Source organism: Sminthopsis crassicaudata, chromosome 2, assembly GCF_048593235.1.
Source record: "Sminthopsis crassicaudata isolate SCR6 chromosome 2, ASM4859323v1, whole genome shotgun sequence".
NCBI classification, from domain to species: domain Eukaryota; kingdom Metazoa; phylum Chordata; class Mammalia; order Dasyuromorphia; family Dasyuridae; genus Sminthopsis; species Sminthopsis crassicaudata.
In genome coordinates, this window is record NC_133618.1 from 9,424,907 (window position 1) to 9,437,380 (window position 12,474).

Here is a 12,474-nt window from a genome sequence, read left to right on the forward strand (position 1 = left end):
GTAGTTCACTTAGTATAGACCTTATATGGGAGTAGAATTGTAGAGGAGTTCACTTAATATAGATCTTATATAGGAATAGACTTGATCACTTAATATAGATCTTATATAGGAATAGTCTTGATCACTTAATATAGATCTTATATAGGAGTAGAGTTACATAGGAGTTCACGTAATATAGACCTTATATAGGAGTAGAATTATAGAGGAGTTCACTTAATATAGATCTTATATAGGAATAGTCTTGATCACTTAATATAGATCTTATATAGGAGTAGAGTTACATAGGAGTTCACGTAATATAGACCTTATATAGGAGTAGAATTATAGAGGAGTTCACTTAATATAGATCTTATATAGGAATAGTCTTGATCACTTAATATAGATCTTATATAGGAGTAGAATTATAGAGGAGTTCACTTAATATAGATCTTATATAGGAATAGTCTTGATCACTTAATATAGATCTTATATAGGAGTAGAGTTACATAGGAGTTCACGTAATATAGACTTTATATAGGAGTAGAGTAGTCCACTTAGTATAGACTTTATTTAAAGCAGTATGAACCAAATGCATTTATGAACCACCTACTATAATCTAGATATTGTGCTGAGCAGTGGAGGATATAAAGACAAAATTGAAATGACCCTAACTCTTTTTTTATTTCAGAAAAATCAAAGTATTTTATCGCTATAAAACCAGTGACATCTCTCTTCCCCCATAAAATACTGGACAAAAATTTTATCCTACAAGTTTGGCATATTATTATTAGAAGATTAAATTGGATTAGTGGAGCATGCTGGGATATTGGACCATAAATGAATTGTTATGTAGGAGATGACTTTTAACCAAAGGAATATAATTTTTAAATTGAAATTTTTCCTGTATTTTTCTAAAGTTGGATTTTATTTCTTTGTAGTCAAGGTATATTTACTATCTTACTTCTTATTCAAAAAATATAGATTGTGCAAGAAAATATCCTATAGTGTACAAAAGTTATTAGATAATTAGTTTCTTCAGTTATTAACAAACGCTTATACTGGCATGGGTTTAATTGCAGGTTGACTTCTTGAACACAGAACTTGGGGAGCTAATAATAATGTTGGCAAATATCAGATAAAACATTCCACTAAAGTATTTTAATTTGATGTAAACCTATTGGACATATGATAACCCTAACTCTTAAGGTGTTTACATCCTAATGTATGTCATCATTCCAATCCATATATTATCACCCAGTCACTAACCAAAAGTTAGCCATTGGTTCTATTGGTATCCATTCAAAATCCAGGGACCAAAGAGATGGTTCCCAGAAAATTGGCTGGATGCCCTCTGGAGTACTTACAGAAGGGTTAATCAGAGCTGGCTAAGTTCAGCCAGCCCTGATGAGTTGTGATTAGGACTGTTGGAGGAAATAATCACATTAAGGAGGTCACGGGTCCATGAAAACATGACTGAGGAGCCATTAGGCAGAAAGATGGGCACAGGAAGTGGGCAGAGGAGTCAAAGGAGAGAAAGAGAAATGTTTCTTCTTAGGAAGGTGGAGGAATTGGGAGAAAGTGACAGAGACAGGACACACCCTTAATAGAGTATGAAAGTCAAACCTCTTAGAGCAAAGCTAAATTAAGTGGGTCATTGTGTCATAGTCCTAGTTATGAAAAAAGATGAAGCCATCAACTCCCAATCCCTCATATTTCAGAGGAGGAAGAGGTATAGGGGGCTTAAGTGACACGACCACTGTCCTACAGTTAGGGTCTGAAATGAGCTATCATTTACATCTTGCTGCTTCTCAAAATAAGACATATCCTCTGAATCTTTATCAAAGACGGACTGGATTTTGGAAATCCTCAATTACTGAGTGACTTCCAATGTTTCTACTTTTAGTTTATGGACTCACTGAACAATGAGGGACCCTAGATGCTTTATTTAATTCAACCAATTTTTTTCTTTTAAACAGATGAGAAAATTGAGGCCCAGGGCAGGAAAACTACTTGCCTAAGGTCACCCAACTAGCAGGTAGATCTCAGATCCAGATATCTTAAATCCAGGCCAGATGTGCATCCCATTAAGCCGTTGCTTTGTTAAACTAAATCAAAAGCAAACAAAAATTTGGTTCTCCTGGGTTAACATTTTATCTGTGAATGTGCTGAAGTAGGTTATTGGATGCTTACTCAGGTGATCCCTTGAAGGAAAACAAAATAAAAGAACTTAATTTCCAGTCCCTAACAGGTTTTAACGGCCCCTCCCTGTGCAGCATCCAATGGAAGCGGCAGAAACCCACATCTCTGGCCCATTGCATCGACATGTTTCCCCTCACAGAGCCTGCCATTCAGCAGTTAATGCATAATTTCATAATGTAAACTGTCAGAGTTTCCTTTACGTGATCACAGCGGGCACCACACAGCTACCTCTGTGGCACCTGGGAGTTAGATGGCCTGGGGCCATGTTTAATGTATAGTAAATTATTCAGCCAGGGAGCACTCTTCTGTCTATTTACGGTAAGTCACAACTAAGTGTGTGAAAGGTAAGTAGCCAATGGGAAGCCAACCTCAGAGAGACCCCAGGAGTAACTTGGTTTCTGCTGAATGGTAGCCGGAGAATGAAAAGAGAAGAGAGTGCTTTCAGATACTTCTGTTTTGACAGTATCATATACCGTTGGTATATTTGTGAATAGGTCCAAACATTCTGAGGAACATCCTGGAATCCCTTGAGCAAAGACACTAGAGTATTCACTCCCTTTATTCACTCCCTTTACCCAGTGATCTGACTTCTGGTCATCCATGTGAAGAAAATCAAAGATGGAAAGAATGGTCCCGATGATGACAAAATACAGCATTATTTTTGTTAGTGATGAGCTGGGAAGAAAGTCAGTGCTCATTGAAGGAAGAATAGCTGAACAAGGGTAATGACCGAACATAAATGAAATATAATTATTGCACTATAAGAAATGATACATATGAAGAATTCAGATGGATGGGGGACTGGTGCCCAGTGAAGTAAGCAGGACCAGCAAAACAATGACGATAATGACGTGAATAAAAGGAGCAAGAAAACCAAACTCAATGCTCTTGCCATGACAGGAGATGAGGAAAAGGAGATAAAGAAATCTCTCCTGTCCTTGGAAAGATGTGGAATTGTAGATGCAGAATGCTACATGCTTTGGTGTGTAAACTCCCATTCTGATTAATTTTGCTTACCTCTTTCTTTTTTTTCTTCCTTTTTTCATCTATGATTTAAGGGTCATCAGGTTGGGGAACAAGGGAGGGATCCAGAAATGACAATTGTCAAAAACAAAGCCAACATCAAACTTAGTTCTATATTTATATCTATATCTCCTTCCTGTACCCATAATATGCATTTTTATAACAATATAGGGGATTTTTCACTTGCTTTGTTCCATATAATTCGTTCTGAGGGAGACAAAATCATGTTTTTACATAAAATATGAACTAAAAGGGAAACTGATCTATAATGGTCATTATTTTTAAAGTTCATGGCTCACCTATAATCTCTCTTTGAGTCACATATCTATTACTTGTCACTATCATTTGACAGTGGGATTTCGTTGATACAGAGAACTTCTGAGTGAGGAAACCCTCTAAGTCAATGCAGATTGACACCTTTTCTTTTTTGCCCCAATATCCCAATTAAACATTAGAAACAATTTTTGACAAAAATTTAAAAATTGACTTCTAAATTCTCTCCCTCACTTTCAAGACAGCAAAAATTTGGTATTGAATGTACATGGGTAATCATGCAAAATATATTTTCAAATTAGCCATGTTGTAAAAGAAAACACACATAATGGGGGGAAAAGAGAATAAGTAAAGAGTATACTTTGATCTTTATTCAGGATCCTTTTCTGGAAGTACATTGCATTTTTCATTATGAGTCATTTGGAATTGTCTTGGATTATTGCTTAGTCATTTATAATAGAGCATCATACCACATTGCTGTTATTGTGTACAATGTTCTCCTCGTTCTGTTCACTTTGTTTTGCCTTGGTTCATATAAGCTTTTCCATCCTCTTTGTCACTTTTTACAACATGAATATCATAATTTGTTCAGTCATTTCCCAATTAATTTAGGGATATTCCTTCAATTTCCATTTCTTTGGTTTCCCAAAAAGACTTGCTATAAATATTTTTATACATATAGGGTCTTTTTTTTTTTCCTTTCTCTTCAGGATACAGGTCTAATCCTGGTTCTGCTGGTTCAAACATAGGCACAGTTGTATAGCCTTCTGGGCTATAAATTGCCCTCCAGAATCGTTGGATCAGTTCATAATTCTACCAAGAGGGAGGGTACTAGTATTCCACCTTTTCCCCATCCCCTCAATATTGATCATTTTCCTTTTCTGCCATATTAGTTAATCTGAGATATGTTAGGTTGTATATCAGAGTCATTTTAATTTGCATTTGTCTAATCGGTTGTGATTTCGAGCATTTTCCTCTCATAGATAACTTTGATTTCTTCTTCTGAAAACTCCTGTTTATATCCTTTGAGCATTTATCAATTGGAAAAAAGACTGATGTCCTTATAAATTTTACTCAGTTCTCTATATTTTTGAGAAATGAGACCTTTATCAGAGAAACTTGCTCTAAATGTTTTCCCCAGCTTCTTGCTTTCCTTTTAATCTTGGATGCATTGGTTTTATTTGTGTAAAACCTTTTTAATTTAATGTAATTAAAGTTATCCATTTATATCTCGTAATGCTCTTTTTTGTCATAAATTATTTCCTTACCCATAGATCTGACAGGTAAAATGATCTACATTCCCCTAATATCCTTATTATATCACCCTTTATGCCTAAATCACTTACCTATTTTGGCATTAAATTGGCATACAATGTGAGATGTTGGTCTATCCCTAATTTCTGCCAAATTGCTTTCTAATTTTCCCGGAAGTTTTTTTTTGTCAATAGTGAGTTTTTGTCCCCAAAACTTGGACCTCTGCATTTATCAAATACTAGATTATTATGGTCGTTTACTACTGTGTATTGCATTACATCTACTTTGAAATTTTTAGAAAGTTACCTCGAGCATTAAGTTAAATGATTTTCTTAAATTCACCCAGCATTTGTATGTGTTCATACACATGCATGAGTGCGTGGATGAGAGGTATAAAGTGAATTGAAAATTGGAAAGCTTGAGTCACAATGACATCATATACTTCCTCTGTGTCCTGTGCAAATCACTAGTTCTCTCAGGATTGCAAGCAATTTAATGTGACGGAAGGCAAGGCAGCAAGAAGTTATTTAGCACGTGGGATGTGCCAGGATCTAAGCTAAGTCTTTTATAATTATTTATCATTTGATCCTCCTAACAGCTCTGGGAGGTAGCTCTTGTAGCTCTTCCCATTTTACAGATGAGGAGAGGTAGATAGAGGCAAGTGATTTGCTCAGGTTTATCCAGCAAATATCTGAAGTTAGGCTAGAACTCAGAAAGTCAGGAAGACTCCAGGCTCAGCACTTTGTCCACTATACCATATAGCTGGCTCAAAGATAATTCTTTAAGAGTGTAAGATGAAGGAAAAGATAGCAGACATCTGCTGTTATTATAATAGTCATGTTCCATTTAATCAATATTTAGATTCTAGAATCATAGCTTTAGAACAAGACAGAGGGGATCTGCAGGTCACTGAGCATAACCTCCTCATTTTTTAAACTGTGTAAACTGAGAACTGGACAGGAAAACTTGTAATGTTCTGATCATCCCTCAGTTGTAATCCTTCTCTGGGAGGAGGTTTCTTTTCTGTATAATCTTTTCCTCTATGAGCAGGTTTCTTGGGAGGCTTCTGGAGCCTCCAGCCAGCCTCTTCTTCTTCCTGAATCCTGGCTCTGAATCTCCTCCAGCTCTTGTCCTTCCCCAGTCCAGACTGCTCTCCAGGCTCAATGTTGCCTTTTTTTATCCTCCCAGAGAATGGGCGTAGGATAATGCAAGGGCTTCTGGGAAGAAGTACTCCAACCAATGAACTTGTTCCTCTTAGAATTCCTAAGGTGTAAACTCCCTTTAAAGGCCCAAAGCAAAGGTCTGAGCCAGAGAACTGTCAAGTCGACCTGAATTCTCACCTTGTCACTGTCCAGACAACCTGAGTTCTCACCTGGTAATCCTAACAAAAACTGACTTCTTCAAGGTCACCCAGTTATCACATGTCCCAAGCAGATTTAGAATTCACATTTTCCCAGAGCTTCAGCTATCATGCACATCTTGCTTCTCACTATAGCTATTGTACAATCAAAATCAAATGCACATTCCCCTTACCTTCATGGTCCATGCTTGCGACTTTTGACAGTCCATCCCTGCCCACTCATTTTAAGTCTTTTGATAGAGTCTCCATGAAGCCTTCATTCTGTGTCCTGGAAGTTTTTGCTAGTTTTCTTGACGTTTCCTAGATACCACTTCAAAGCTCAGACTGTCCATCTGTTATCTCTCTTTTTTGCCCCATTGTTAGGTTCTGGTTCTCTAGTTCTGGTCTTTACTAGGAGTTCAACCCCTTTGAATTCCTGGGAAGAGCTTGCATGCTTAGGAGGAACAAGTTCATTGGTTGAAGTAATTTTTCCCAGAAGCCCTTGCATTATCCCACGCCCATTCTCTGGGAGGATAAAAGAGGGAGGCACTCAAAAGATAGAGAGTCTCTGCTCTAGACCAGACTTGAGGCGGCTCTCTGGAGGAAGAAGTCACTACTCTGGACCAGAGTTAACAGCAACTGTCTGGAAACAACAGTTCTCTACAGGAAGAAGACTCTATCGGAGAGATTTGAGTTGACACAGCAGATCTCTTCCCAGAGAGCGATTGGCAGCTTCTGGAGACAACAGCACATTACACCCCATGACCAATCTATTTGCCTTTCCAGATACAGACATCCTTAATGACATATTCCATACTTATTCTTCCATGCAAGTCATTGTGGTTAATAACCTGTACAAGGTACAAAATGTACAAACATATTTATGGTGACTCTTTTTCTGAGAGCTAAGAATTGGAAATTTTCTTTCTTTCTTTTATTTGTTAATTTTCAACATTTACTTTTATAAGCCAAGTATGATATACTTTTTTCCCACTATGAATATTTCCATTGTCTTTTGTCAATATTTCTGAGAGATATTTGGAAAAAAAGGGGAAGAGCTAGATAACCAGTGCATGGGAATATTGTAGAAAATTTCTTTTCAGGTGTGAGTTGGATGAAATGAATATATAGCCCTCTCCTTGAGATTTCTTATTCTTTGTTTGGGGCAGTCCTCTTTGTAGTGGCCAGAAACTGGAAACCGAGTGGATACCCATCAATTGGAGAATGGCTGAATAAATTGTGGTATATGAATATTATGGAATATTATTTTCTGTAAGAAATGACCAACAGGATGATTTCAGAAAGGCCTGGAGAGACTTACAGGAACTGATGCTGAGGGAAATGAGCAGGACTGGGAGACTGTTGTATACTTCAACTTCATCTTCAACAACAATACTACATGATGATCAATTCTGATGGACGTGGCCCTCTTCAACAATGAGATGAACCAAATCAGTTCCAATAGAGCAGTAATGAACTAAACTAGCTATAACCAGCAAAAGAACTCTGGGGGATGACTATGAACCACTACAGAGAATTCCCAATCCCTCTATTTTTGTCCACCTGCATTTTTTATTTCCTTCACAGGCTAATTATACACTATTTCAAAGTCCAATTCTTTTTGTACAACAAAACATGTTTGGACATGTATACATATATTGTATTTAATTTATACTTTGACATATTGAACATGTATTGGTCAACCTGCCATCTGTGGGGGGAGAAGGAGGGGAAAAATTAGAACAAAAGATTTGGCAATTATCAATGCTGTAAAATTACCCATGTATATATCTGGTAAATAAAAACTATAAAAAAAATTAATAAAAATAGAAAAAAAAGGAGATTTCTTATTCCTCTGAAGTTCTGCCATTCTGCTAAAGCATGGGGTTCTGTGACTACTGGACATGGCAATATCAGAAAAACACTGGTTTGAAAAAAATGACAGAACGGTGAATAGGAACTCATTTTCTGAAGAATAGAAAAACATTTTTTTGCTTCCTCTAGTATTTAGAAGTAAAATTCGGGGCCAGTAGACTTTTTTTGTCATTCCATTCCAGTGCCCATGAAGTCATCAGCAGCATTAAATGCACTGGTAGTCTGAAGAATGGGTCTCCAAAGTGTTGTTGAAAGAAGAGAGGTCTCACTTTGTTTTCTTAGCTTTGTGGGAAAGACGTGTGCATGGTGGGGGGAAATCAAGGCAGCTCCATGCCAGTGGTCGATGAAATGAGCAGTCTTCTCTTAGTAGAACCACAGAGTGCTTTATAACCCTGGCAAAGTTTCAAGAGAAGTTAGGATCTGACAAAACTGTCTCCAAAGTGAGTCAGATGATGGAAGTCAGCACTATACAGTAGCCAGACAGCTGGAATCGGGGTTCAGGAAAAGCTGAGTTCTAATTCCAACTCATATACATAATAGTTGTGTGATCTGTTCCCCAGTTTTGTCATCAGCAAACACTCATCCTCCTGACAAGTCTTGGAAAGATTTCCTTGCAAAGGGAGATACTAAGGACCCAGAGAGTTTTCAAAGCTTGGGAAGACAGGAAGATATAAAGAGTTTGGGATTGGGGAATGGAATTCTTCAAGTATACCAAGAGTTTTAAATATTCCTCTGGAAATGGAATATTATGGGAGAAAAAAAGAAAGTCAGACACAGAGATACAGAGAGACTGAGAGACAAAGACAGATGGATAGAGACATAGACCAACACAGAAAGACAGAGACAGATTGAGAGATAAAAATAGAGATTGGGGCAGAGATAGAGATGAACAGATGAGACAGAGGGAGACAGAAGTAGAAATAGACAGAAAGACTGACAAAGACTCAGAAGAAAAGGTGGGACGTACAAAAGCTGAGCATGGAAGAATTATTGTCAAAGGGGCAATAAGAGAAGTGAGAAAAAAAGCAGAAAAGGGAAAGCTGTAAAAGTGAAGACAGAAATTATTGTGGGCTATCGTCCCCATAGGCACATCAGAGCTGACCAAAGATCTAGGCTAAAGTCTCTTCAGAAATTGAGTGATGTTCTAGGCAAAAATCAGCTCTTTTCTTCAACTTACCTTCCCGGGTATTTATCCATCAAGGGACACTGTTCCATATTTTGCTTGTTTCCTTATCCAAACAATTCTGGTATTTTGGATATAGCTTCAACAGTGAAAAGATCCAGGTTTAGTTAGAGGTAAACACAAACATAAATTAAACGAGGCAAATTTCTTCCTAAATGTTAGACATTTTTGTGACTGCTTTTGTCATTTGTGGCACTTGGAGCAACTGCAATTGCATAGCTAATTTTCCATTTAATGAGGAGTAGAGCCCCAGGACCTGGGGGAGTCATTACATGGCCCCCTAGACTATAAAACAAGTTAATTCTTGTAACAGAAGGTGACTGCTTAAATCTGAAGAGAAGAAGGGACTGGAGAGGAAAAGGGCAGTGGGCTGGAAGAGGGTCAATTCCCTTTCTTCTGTGATGGTACCGACATCCCCAGATGTCACATATAAAATAAGAAGGCTGGACTTAGTCTCTAAGATTCCTTCCAACTCGATTCAATGAAATTACTGAGTCTATACTTGATGTTTACTTTTCTGCATACATAGTGTATCTCCCAATCAGAACAAAAAATCCTGGAGGGCAGTAGAATTGCAGAGTTGCCAGTTAATAAAGGATTGTTGAGTTGAATTAAATTTTGACTCCAAATCTAGCATTTCCCAATTCTGTGAAGGACAAGTTCAGTCTACCTGGGAAGTTCAGGGGATAGCATGATTTTGTTTTTAGTTCTTTTAAGTCATTTTTAGTTCTTTTCTTCTCTGCCCCCACCCCCAACCCCAGGTCTTGTGTTTACAAAATGCTTTCTCCAGACATCCTGGAGAGGTAGGTAGGATGACATTTTATGACCCTCTTTTTACAGATGAGAAAACCAAGACTGAGGGAGGGATGAGGATTCTCCTCATTAAAAAGCTAGCAAGTGTGGACGGAACTTGACCCCACTGTGATCCTAAATCCAGGCCTCTTTCCACCATCCTATAATATTGTACCGACATTCTAGTGAATCATAGTTATTCTTCAAAAGGGGGAATGCTATATTCCACAAGTTGGCTTGAATATATGAACACATGATATGTCATAGGAGAAGAGTGATCACGATTATTGAACAGAGGGATAACTTGGGAATCTCCTGGTTTCTCAGGGAGAACACATCTAAAAAGAGGTGATTGGCCCCATGACAAGCATATCAGTCTGAAACCAGTCTCCTCTTTTTATAGGAAAGAACATTTTAGGAAAACAACTTATCCTGTATTTTGGGGATCCATGTTCTGCCAACTCTTCCCTGTTTGACCTTGGCTGAGAAATTAAACATTCTGGGCCTGTTTTCTCATCTGTAAAAGGAAGGGCTTCGATTAAATTAAAATGGGCTCTGTGGTTCTGTTCAGTTCTGGATCTGGAATGGTATGACTTACCCCTACCTGCAGAAAGAAACCCTCCCATGGTCATTTAGCTTTTGCTGAAAGCCCTCTGATTGGGGGGGGGGGCTCTCTATCTGGCTCAAGGTCCCAAACATGAGGTAAAATAAGTGAAGCACTGCAAGACAGTCTTACATAAGGGCCACTTAAGCAAAAGATCAACGTGCATTTAGTAAACATTATGTGACAGGACCAGAGCTAACCACTGGGCAGCAAAAGAAAATGTAAAGACAGTTCTGATATTGACAGGAAAAACAGCAGGTACAGGAATAGGTTATCCAAAATACATAAGAGAGGTTAGATGGAATACTTTCTATTGGGGTAGACCAGCAGGAGAAAGTGGTCTTTGGGGTGAGTCTGCAAAGAAACCAGAGATTAGTGGGGCAGAAACCAAGAGGGGAACGTTCTGGGAGTGAGGGGCAGCCAACCCCAAGGCACAGAGATGGAGATGTGAGGGACAAAGGCACAGAGATGGAGATGTGTCCCATTTTAAGAAGTGCAAGGTGGCCAGTGACACTGGATCATAGAGTATTTAGAGGGGAGCAAGATGGAAGAAGAAGAAAGGCAGGAGGAGGCCAGCTTGTGAAGCACCTTCAAAACCAAAAAGGATTTTGTATACTGACTCCTAATGATAAAAGGAAATCACTGGAGTTTGTTGAGTGGTATGTGTGTGTGTGTGTGTGTGTGTGTGTGTGTGTGTGTGTGTGTGTGTGTTGGGAAGTTGGGCACAGGACAAATCTATACTTCAGGATAATCCCTTTGAGTCCAAGCATAGGAATCAGGAAAAGAAGAAGTATGACAAGCTTGTGGGTCAAGAGGATTTTCCTTGGGCTGGAGGCCATGAGGAAAATAACATGAGATAAATTAGAAATACATGTGATTTTGGTGGTTCTCAAATGTCGCTTGAGGTACGTGAATTTCCTCTTTTTCCCAGGCAAGGTCTTCGTGCCCAGTCTTGTGTATTGGGCTTCTACAACATACGCCAGATCTGTCTTTCTCTTAATCCAGGAGGGCAACACCTTAGGCCCTGGTTCAGGCCCTTGGGACCACTCACTTGGACTATTATAATAGATTTCTTTTTTTTTAATTAAAGCTTTTTATTTTCAAAATAGATACATGGATAATTTTTAACATTCACCCTTACAAAATCCTGTGTTGTAAATATTTCCCTCCCTTCCCCCTGCTCCCTCCCTGGACCACAAATAATCCAATATATATTAAACATGTGCAATTCTTCCACACATATCCATCACTGTGGAATATCTAATTGGTGTCCTTGGTAAGGTCTCTCTTCTCCAATCTATCCTCTGCACAGCTGCCAAAGTGATTTTCCGAAAGTGCACGTCTGCCCATAACATCCCCTTGTTAAGGAACATCGGTGATTTCCATTTCCTTCTAGGATAACATAGACCTCTCTCTTTGGCATTGAAAGCTCCAGGTTGATAGCCTGATATTCCCTCTGACTTTCTATTATAGTCATAGTGGGTTATTTGCCATTCCCATTCCACCTTCCCTTTTCTACCTCAATAGACTGAATAGTTTTTTGTTTCATTCCCCCCTCTTGGAGTCCCCAGATTCAGTCAGGGCTCAGCCTAAATTTAAATCTCATCTTCCTCCATAAACAGCCATGATTCCCATAAGACCTGTAGGATCGAATATCCATTCCTGTATCTGGCTCTTCAAGCTTTTTACCAAGTGACCTCCTTCTATTTTCCCAGTCTTATTATGCATCATCCCAACCTCCTACTTTGCAGTTCTGCCCACTGGGCTCTCCTTGTGCACAGCTCTCTACTTGCCATTTTCATGCTCAAATCACTCTCTTTCTTCACCTTTACCATTTGGCTTCTGACTTCTTTCAAGGCACAACTCAAGCGGTTCTTCCTTCAGACAGTTTTTCCTGGTCAGCCCAAACCTCCCAGGTTGTTTTTTCACCTACTTTGCATCCATCTGTTGCCA